The sequence below is a fragment of the Lonchura striata genome, unplaced genomic scaffold, assembly GCF_046129695.1.
Source record: "Lonchura striata isolate bLonStr1 unplaced genomic scaffold, bLonStr1.mat Scaffold_113, whole genome shotgun sequence".
In the NCBI taxonomy this organism is placed as follows: Eukaryota; Metazoa; Chordata; class Aves; order Passeriformes; family Estrildidae; genus Lonchura; species Lonchura striata.
The window spans coordinates 527,927-538,515 of record NW_027461081.1 but is presented as its reverse complement, the minus strand read 5'-3'; positions in this window follow the sequence as shown (position 1 = coordinate 538,515).

The following is a 10,589-nucleotide window of genomic DNA, read 5'->3' as shown; positions in this document are numbered from 1 at the left end:
TTCTTCTGCAAGGATGTGCAGGTGGAGCCCGTTTCTGCCTCCTTGACTTAGGCAACAGCACTGTTGCAAATGGAAAGTGAAGGGCAAGGCCACTCATGGAAGTGTCTACACAACGAAACCATGTGCTGCACCATCTTCCTGTCACAGGAGCAGGAAAGCAGCTTCAGGATTGCCACAGACAAATACAACAATCACAAAGAGTCGACGTTGCAGCAATTGGCTGCGAACTTCTCCATCAGAGCTTTGTGCAGGGAATTCTTCTCAGTGTTGGAGAGCATCATCCAGAGGTGAAAGTGCAGCTGAGCATAAGCCTCCATTGCCTTTCTGTGGGCATCCGGATCTCGGGCCAGGTACTCAAAGAGGTTGAGTGGCTCAACCTTTTGCATTGCTGGCGGCAAGCTGATCTCTGCAGGAAGCTTCTCGTTGCCTAGAACAAAATGGTCCAGGCGTTTCCATTTCAGGCAGAGCTGTATGTATGCCATGATGTCCCACAGCCGCAGTGGAAATTCCTTCCTGCGCCAGTAGACCGGTGGTAAGATGTTTAACACATGCATGACCAGAGTCTTCCAGTTACAGGTGGAAAAACCTGTGCCGCTCAGCATGCAGGTGAAGAGCTGCAGGTATTTAAAGGTGCAACCTCTTACATGGTATCTGCCTGGCAATGTGCTGGAAGAATTTTGCCTCCGCCACAGCCAATGTCTCAGGCCATGCTGTTCTTGTGAGGATGTTGGCCTTGGCAGGCTGACTGCTCACAAGGTTACCGGAGTTGCCTTTCTGGGCCTCTAAGGGCTGGTTGACCACAAAGATGTCATAGTCCCCTTGGCACACCCCAAAAAGCATCTCCACCGACAGGGTCCTCTTGCCTCTGCTCAGCTGGAATTGGCAGGACCAGCTGCAGTGCTGAAACACCAAGTGCCATGAGTATGACTGAGGCACATGCAGCCACGAGCATCTCACCATCTGGAAGAACCAGCGGGAGGTTTTCTCCACATCCAGGTAGGAGCCGGTGCAGAGTGTCTCCAGGAGGCTGCGCTGCTTCTTCCGCCGCAGCTCTTCCTGCGAGTGGTGCAGGAGGCACAACAGCTTCTCGCCCAGCTGCTCGCTCTCACACGTGCACACCAGCTCCACACGGACGCTGAAGGTCCTTGCTGCCGTCTGCCCTGCACTGCTTGGCTCTAGGTGGAAGGTGTGCCCTGGCGGGATTCAGTGGGACCAGCACACGGTACACCCCATCCCACTCATGGGGGCTCCAGCCCTCAAAGGCACTGCCCACCCCGATGGCTACTCGAGGCACCGGATCAAAGCTATTGCTCACGCTGTACACAAAGACGCGCGTGAAGCTCTCCATCAGCTCAGCTGTCACTGAGCAGCCTCTCTCCAGGTCCTCCACAGGCCACTCTATACCATCCATTAAAAGGATGTCCTTCTCATTCCCAGCATCTTGGGTTTCTTCTCTGTTTTCAATTCCACCACTGGCATTTTCTTCCCTGCCACCATCACTGCCACCTTTTTCACTGGCAGCCACATTACCTTGTTCCTCTTCTTGTCTATCATTATTCTTGTTTCCCTCCACATTCACATCAGCCTGTTATTCATCCTTGTTTCTATCATTGCCATCTTCTGCTATCACATCCTTATTTACTTCCTCAGGTGCAGGAAAACCACTATGGGCAATTTCATTCCTACATTGATTGCTATCTTCCTGCCCAGTCCAGTCTTTACTTCTTTGGTCATTGGCACGTCTGCTTTCCTGCACCTTCACATCCATGTATTCTTCTGTTCCATCTACATTGTCTTCACCTTCATTTACATCAGTGTTTTTGCCTGCCTTTATAGTAACACTATTGTTTTTTTCTTCATTTCCTTCTCCTTCTTCCTTTCCAGTGTCCTTGTCTTGGTCCACCTGTACATCCTTAGTTTTTTCTTTATTTGCTTCTCTAGATCTTCTTTATTTCCAGCAACATTGCCAGGTTCTTCTTCATTTCCTTCAGTGGTAGTGTCTCCTGGCATATCCCCATCACTCTGTCCTTCTTTCTTTAAGTGATAGCCATTGTCGACATCGCTGTCTTCCTTCACATCATAATTGCCACTGTTGACATCGCTGTCCTCCTTCATCTTCACATCATAATTGTCTTCAGTGGCATCATCCTTGTTGCCATCATCTGCAGCCACAGGACTGCCTTCTCTGTCATCTTCAGTGCCGCTGTTTTCTGCCTCCAGAGTCATATCTCTGTCTTCTTCACCTTCCTCTGGATCAGCGGTGTCTTCTTCCTGTTCAGTTATTCTCTCATCTCCCAAGGTCTTGCGGGAGCTCTGGTCCTCGCTGCTGCTGCTGGCCTCACAGCTCCTTCTCCTGCAGCCCAGCCACAGGCCCAAGAGGAGCAGGATGCCAGCAAGAACCCAGAATGGCCACTGCTGCAGGGCACCAAAGTGCATGGCTCCCCAGCCCTCATCCTGCTGCTGCAGGGGCCCCTGCTCCAACTCCTGCATCAGCCGGGCCATCTCACGGTCCAGCAGCTCCTGACGCTCCCGCATTCTCTGGCGCGTGGCCTCATCCAGCCCATCCCCAGCTGGCTGGGGGTACTGGATCAGGCTTTGCACAAGCACAAACAGCAGTGACAGTAAAGCCATGGTCTGCAGGAGGACACACAGGAGGGGCTCAGTGGGGCCGGAATGGAGACAGTGAGGGGCAGGAGCGGCAGGGATGTGGTGGCAGGAAGGAAAGGGCCCCCGGCAGCTGGCAAGGCTGCACCGCTGCCCCGCGCGCCCCGCGCCCCCAGCAAGGCGCTGCGCCCGGCGCTGGGCCCTGGAGACGGGGCAGCCCCGGGGACCGGCGCTCCTGTCCCAGCCCTCCTCCAGCCCCCTCTCCCCTCTGCTGTGTACTCACCGCTTGCCGAGGCTCTACTGGGGCAGCGGCACCAGCCTGGAGCCTTTTATAGTTGCCCCCATTGTGACACGGCCCCTGTGCTGTCACAGAGCCCAGAGCGCATCACAGGCCAGCCCCGCCCGCCGTCCCAGCCTGGTCATGGAACTCATCATGGCCCCGATGCAGAGAAGAAAGGAACTGAAGTCTTTTTTTGCGTTTCAGGCTCTCTTATGTAGTTTGTCTCACAGCCACACAGCACTCCCCCTACCCCAGAATGGATGTGAGACTTCAAAAGGTGATGCATGTCATCTGCATCCTGTTCTGTTCAGCGCTTGAGACAAAACACCTCAACACCTCTTTCTGCTGCTGCTGGAAGGGGCAGATGAGATGGCTTGAGCTATGCTTGTAGGAAGCTACCAAAACAGTAATAGCCTCTTCAGCTGCACACTCACTAGGCAGAGGAATTTACCTCAAGGCACATGTTGGACCTGAAGGCACATCTGGAAGTGAAAAAGCATCTTGAGAAAAAATATCTGCGTTTAGTCTCAGAGGAAGAATTTGAGCCACCTCAGAGCATTTCTGTTTTGTTCTATAATTTTGGGGTTGGCGGCTTTATTTTTTTTTTCTTTTTTTTTTTGAGGGCATAATAATTGTAATAAGCACTACCAAATGTGAATTTCCCCTCTCCCTTCTTTGATGGAAGACAAGCAATGAAAAAGTGGCAATTGCTCTTTCTCTGCATCTTACTCCAACATTTGCAGTTATTAAAATTTGTATCTTCTTTTCACTAGTCCATCAGTTTGAGGTGATGCCTGCAAATGAATAATAATTTTTCTTACCACTGTATCCTCAGCTTTAAGAGGATTCTCTCCCTTTCATATTCAGATCTTTCATTTTCTGCTTTATGCATCCTTTAAAGACCAGAAGCCTTTTCCCTCTGCTTTTTAATTTACTTAGGAAAAGCACATTAATTAAACAGTTGCATTTGGTTAGTTGAAGGTTGCCCATGATATTTATTTAGCTGGAGGTTTATCTGGCTGTCAGAATAACTCACTGGAGAGATCACAATTTTATAACAATGCTGGTCAACCAATGTGACCTTCAACAGGACCACCTGTGGTGAACCTTGTGAGCCCGCCTGTGGCACTCATCCCTGCCTTTTCTGGCATGATTTTATATGCTACTGCACCTCAGGCACACAGTATGTAACTTCTGTCAAGCCTTCAAGACACTAGAAGTGTGATTCTGGAAATGCTGATAAATATAAAAGATATGACTCAGAGGTAGCCATGTTACCTCTTCTTCTAAGGTTTCCAGGCCTGTAAACGAGGGGGGACAGGAACAACCAGACAATCAATTTATGGAACACTGAAAAGGTCAAGATATTGTAATATGCTGTATTGCACTGAATCTATGGGATATTAAAATTCAGATGATTCATTCCTAGAAAATATTTGCAGTTGCACAAATAGAGAAGCACAGATTTCCACCATGGTAGCAATTACACAAACAAATGGATCTACTCCAATTACAGTTCGAGACAAACATCCTTTTGTGAGCTTCTTTGGAGCTTTTATATTTGGAGTACTGAGTTGTTCCACTCAAGCAGAGGAACTTAACCTGATACCAGGGATGGAAGGCTTCTTCCCTTCTTCTTTCTCATAAAAAAAAAGATGAGAAAACATTAACAGTTATGGGAACTCAAAATGTCTCTCAGACATTTTTAGAGGTTCCAGGCCTTGGTCAGAAGCATTCTAGACCCTGCCAGACAGCTGAAAAACAGCTGTGATTTTGAGTTTGCGCCATGGAATGAATTACCAACTTTGGAGGTGGAACGAGCAGTCACAAAAGGTTAGATAGTATAGTAAAAGTAGTTACAAAGTAGAGGGGAAATTTTTTTAGTATTGTACAGGGGGGTTTTAACACATGTACAGGGGGGTTTTCACTTTGTACATGGGGGTCAGAAGTTCTAAGATGGAGGAAAGTGGGCTGATCCTGTTCTTTCTCCTTCTTTTTCCTTACCTCCATGTTCTTGGTGATGTTGGCACTCACAGATTGGTTTAGAGTAGAAAAACACTTGGTAACGTAGGTAGTAGGTATTGGGGAATAATTGTAAACATGTTATACGTAATATATCTTATAAAAGATAGCAGCAGCCCTGGGCGGGGTGAGAGACGAAGAAGACAGCAGATAGAGAGGATGTCAGTGTGTGTGTGTGCCTCTACCCAGGCCGCTGATCAAATAGCCGCAGTCCAAGAACATAATCTGTTAGATAACTAGCAATAAACTGCCTTGAGACCGAACAGCTAAGCCTGCGGAATTTTTCTTTGGAAGCACGGGTTGGAGGAGGAATTTCACCACCACATGAGGCCCCAAAGCAAGGCCGGGGTTCTCACAGTGAAGAGACTGAGGACAGATCAGGAGTGGCCTGGCAGGGCTTGAAGGGTGGATTTAGAAATGGCGGAGCTTTTCTCCATAGTGGGAATCAGGCAGGGAGAGAAATTATGCCACAAATGCAGCTGGGGAAGCCCAGACTTGACACAGGAGGAGAAGGAAATTTCCCTCCCAGGGCAGGGCTGTGGTGCAGCACGTCCCCAGCAGGAGCCTGGAGCAGCCCAAGGCTTTGTGTGGCCAGGCAGGGGCAGCAGGAGGCAGAGCTGCCAGCAAAGGAAGGGCCAGCGAGGTGGGGTAGCCGGGGGTGACGACAGCCTGCAGGGACAGAGGCGCAGGGCAGGGACACTGTGGGACAGCCTGGGCTGCAGAGGGATCAGGGATGTGCAGCAGCTGCAAGGCCCTGACAGAGCCAACCTGTGCAGCCCTTTGGCCATGGCTGCTGGCCCTGGGCCTGAGGCCACCAGGGGACAAGTGACCCTTGCAGCCCTGGGGCCTCAGTGCCTCCTTGTCCCTGCTCAGCAGCCTGGCAGGGGCCGCCCCATGGTCCTGCCCTTGGCACTGCACATCCCCACATGCCAGTGCCCATCCCGGGAAGAGCCCTGAGCAATGAGGGAGGGACAGGATCTGCCTTGCCAGGGGCTGGGGCTCAGGCCTGGGCCCTTTGCATTCCTGAAACACATCCAGGTTTGCTCAGCACCAGAGACACCTTGCCCTTGCTTATGCCCAGCTGTCATTTCTGCCTCCAGTGTTCTGCTCTGACTGGACCCTGGGGAAATTTTCTCAGACGTGTCCCTCACAGGGATCTCTTTAGAGTACAAGGAATTTCAGTGTTTAAATGTAACTGAGTTACTGAGGATTTTGTGACATCACTGAAGGGGTTGTGACATCACAGAGCTGGCTGTGATGTCCCAGAGTAGGGTGTGAGGCCATCGAGCAGACTTTGCCATCATAGAGGATGGTTCTGTGGCATCAGAGAGAGGGTTGTGACATCACCAGGTGTCTGTGTAAGATCATAGAGCAAACTGTAACAGCACAGAACAGACTGTGGCTTCACAGGGTGACTTTGTGACATCATAGTCTTCTGTGTCATCACAGAGCAGCTGTATGGAATCACAGGGTGACATCAAAGAGTTGGCTCTGTGACATCACAGGGGCTGTGTGACATCACAGGGGCTGTGTGACATCACTGGGGCTGTGTGAGGTCACTGGGGAGGTCACTCTGCCCCATTCCCCTCCCAGTTCCCCCAGAGAAGTCCAACGCTACTCGTGCACAGCGGGGTCCCCTGTCCCTCCAGGTCCCCCCGCCCCAGGCGCCGCAGCCTCCCCCAGAGGATGTTCCACGAGATCGACCCCAGAGCCTGACACGGGGACGGGGGCTGGAGCCATGGGGGGTGGGACAGGGGGACAGGGATCCCCCGGCAGCGTCCCCGTGTCCCCCAGGGCCAGAGCCTGGGCCAGGGCTCCTTCACCCTGTGACCAACGAGGGCTTGAGAGCGCTGGAAAAATCCCCAGCAAAAACCAGATTTAATATTAAAGTGAACAGCACAGCAAAGTTCCTTGGCAAGAGTCACTCTGCTCCTGACTGGACACTTCAGGCACAGCAAGGAAACAAAGCAACAACAAAACCAAACAAAATCCAAGCAATCAAGCCAGAAATGAACTGAGAACTGTGTGTGTGTGTGTGTGTGTGTGTGTGTGTGTGTGTGTGTGTGTGTGTGTGTATGTGACAGAAGGGCAGTGAGAGCAAGGATAAAGGGAATATGGCCTAAAAGCTTAACAGAGATCCAATTTAACAGGACTTAAAACTTACATCTAAACCTTGAATGATAGTTTCACAGCCACAATTTAGCAAAACAGAAGGGCTTAACAGGATTTAACCTAACTTATAACGTACAACTTAGCAATTTAACAGAGGAATAACATTTAACAGTATTTAATTCAGTCTATAACTTATATTAAACATAACAACTTAGCAAAACAACAACTCCTAGAAGCATTTAACTTACCTTAGACCTTGTAATTTAACCTCACTTACAGGCCTGACTGGCTCAGCTATCCAAGGTACGGAGACCCCTCAGAGAGCAGCATTTCTGCCACATTTCCCCAGCACAGGCACTCCTGTGTGCACACAGACACAGAGAGTCAGTGCAAGGCACCTGTGAGAAATTCCCCTGAGCAAAGGGAAATGCTCCCTGGGGATGCTTTGGAATCTCCCCAGCAGGGAAGGATTGAGCCTGGAGGAGTGGGGGGATCGGCCCAGGCTCCCTCGATGTTGAGGATCCCCGAGTGCAGCAAATGGGAGAGTTCCTGGCTCGGAGAGGCCCCACTCAGAGGGAGTCGCTGGCCCAGGAGAGCTCCAAGGGCTCCTTTTGGAGCGCTGTTTGTAGGGCCCCAAGAGAGGGGCTGCAGTCCCAGCCATGTTTCATCCTGGCTGCACTTGGCATCAGCAGCTTTCTTTGGCAGGCTGAGAACAGGGATGTTGTGCCACTGAGGGAACACAAACAGTTCCCAGGGCTGCTCCTAAAGCAGCCAGGAGCTGGCTGGGCAGCAGCAGTGCTGGAGCAGAGCGTGTTTGTGCTGAGCTCCAGAGGAGCTGAGCCCAGGGGCTGCTGGCCAAGGCCGAGGCCAGCGAGCATTTCTCATCTGGCAGGGCGGCCTGAGAAGGGGAGGGGGGAATGCACCAGCACAGGAACCATGGAACCAAGGGAGCATTGTGACACTGTGGGGCACCATGGAACCAAGGGACCATTGTGACACTGTGGGGCCTGTGAGACCAAGGGACCATTGTGACACTGTGTGGCTCCATGGAATGTAGGGATCATTGTGACACTGAGAGGCCCCAGGGAGCCAAATGTCCATTGTGACATTGCAGGGCCTCGTGTCATCAGTGTTCCATTGTGACCCTGTGGAGCCAAAGGAGACCATTGTGACATCGCAAACCCCCAGGGTCCAAAGGTCCATTGTGACATTGCGGCCTCATGGAACAGAGGAGTCCTGTGACATTCTGGGGCCTGGGGAACCACGGTGACCACTGGGACACTGTGGGGCCCCAGGGAACCAAGGGAACATGGAACAGGTCTGGCTGGTTTGGCCTCCAGGGGCTGCCTGACAGCTTGGCACCTGGAGGGTCTCTTCCCATCTGCTATTGAAGCACTGGGTCTCGGGGCTTTCCTTCCTATGGAAAAGAACTCTCCTTCTCCTCTAGGCACACATGGCCAGAATTGGGATTTCACCTCCATTTCCTTATATCCAGGGATTGTTCCCATGGACATATTGCCAGGACAAATCTGGCAGGCAGTCGTTTGGTAAGGGTCACTGCTTATCTGCCTCCAAATCACTGGGGAAGGCTCCACGCTTTCGTTCCTTTGGGAAAGAACTGTCCTGCATCTCCAGGTGCCCATGGGTGAAACAGGGATTCTGTCTCCAAAATTCCCTATCTCCAAAGACTGCCCCTGGACAAAATCTTCCATTCCTGAAAAGTCTGGCTGGCCTTGGCCTAGTGAGGCTATTCACCTGCCTTCCAAACAGTGGGAGTCTGTGCTTTCCTTCCTATGGAAAAGACCTGTCCTTCTCCTGCAGGTGCCAATGGCCATATTGGGATTTCACCTCCAATGTCGACCGTTGTGACAGACTGGAGGAGATTGTTGGCTGGAAACATTTCATGTGTGGGGAAGAAGGGGCAGGTCCAGCCCTGCCCTGCCCTGGAACCCCAGCCCTGCCCTGCCCTGGAACCCCAATCCCCCCAGAGCCTCTCTCCCAGCCCAGCAGTGTCTGCCAGTCCCTGGCACAGCACAGGCAATGCTCCACAGCCACCTCTGGAGCCCCAGCCCAGCTCCTGAGTGACCAAACGACCCCAAGTCCCACCTGGGGGAAGGGCCCAGGAAGACCAAGGAGTATTTAAGGCTGACCACAAGGCAAGCACACATCTTGACCCTACCTCCTCTTGGAATTTCCATCTGAACATTGCTGGAATCCAGGAGCTGGTAGCTGAGTGTGTGCTTCTCTGTATCTTTTTTGGTTTTCTCTCTTTCTGTCTTCTTGTTCTACTTCCATCCACTTGCAAATTTTGATTAACTTAAAGTTGAACAAGGTTAGTGTTTGTGAAGTTAAGTAGGCCATGATAATGCTTTGACATGTGCTTTTGTTCTTTGAATGTCATATTAAATTTTGCCAAATATTTTCCGATTTTCTAAAGTTCCCAGCAAAGCTTGTTTTGTTGTTTGGAGCTCCCAAGAATCTCTTGTTGGTATTTCTCCAGGGAGTCCAACTCAGAGGACACAGATAATTGTAATTCCTTTTAAATGTCTCCTTGAGAGAGTTTCTTAGTGGATGGGGGTCAGGGCTTGTGTGTCCTGCTTGGCACAGCCCAGGCAGGGCTTTCACAGCCCCATCCCACACTCCATTTCCCAGCTGGAGCCGCTGGTGCCTCTGAGTTCTTCTTCCACAGCCCCAGGGACGCTCTCCTTGTCTGCCCATTCCCCCAGGGCCTCTGGGCAGGGATGGCCTCAGTGGGGGCTGCTGACATCCTCAGCAACTTGGAGGCTGCTGCTGAATTTTCCTGCTCCAGAGGCTTCTTCAGCCTTCAGCTCTTCAGTGCAGGAATTCAGTGCCCCAGGGATCATTAACATTCAGAACACCTTAACAAGCTGAGCCTCTGGGAATTATTTAAGTTTTCAAATATTTTTTGGTTGATTAGACAGATTTCAGAAGCCAATTAAAAGTGAGTATACTAGATTTAAAAAGATGAGAATATATTTTTCAGGTCCTGTTTAGTTTTTTATTTTTTTTCTGTTAATACAATGATAGTTGCCATTTCCAAATGACACTGAATCCAAGGACCTCCTCATGCAGTTTGAATAGATATGAAAATCAAGACCCTTCATGGCTGACAATCCATCAGACTCTGTCCCTACCCCCACCCCACCATTTCCCCCATCCAAGCCCTGGCACTCAGAGCAGCCTTGTGCAAATCTGAGCTCCCTCCAGCCCAGACTGCACCTGCAGCTTTCAGCTCCTTGGCTCCAGCTCCCACCTGCTTTCCTTGGAGAAGGAGCTGCCCCAGACACAGAGGGATGTTCATTTATTACCAGCCAACAAAGCCTGGGGAAGGCACAGCTCCATCAAATGCAAAAGTCATTCCTCTGCTGGCTATTAAATCCACTGTGCACAGCAGACAGTCTCAGAGCAGTGGAAAACACCTTCTGTGCCCAGCACAGATCCCAAGGTCCCCCAAAACCTTCCCTGCCCCAATTCTTCCCAGATTTGCTCTTTGCACACACGAGTCACAGGCTGAAGTCAGGAGCTGCCTCCATGCCCAGAGGGAGGAAAA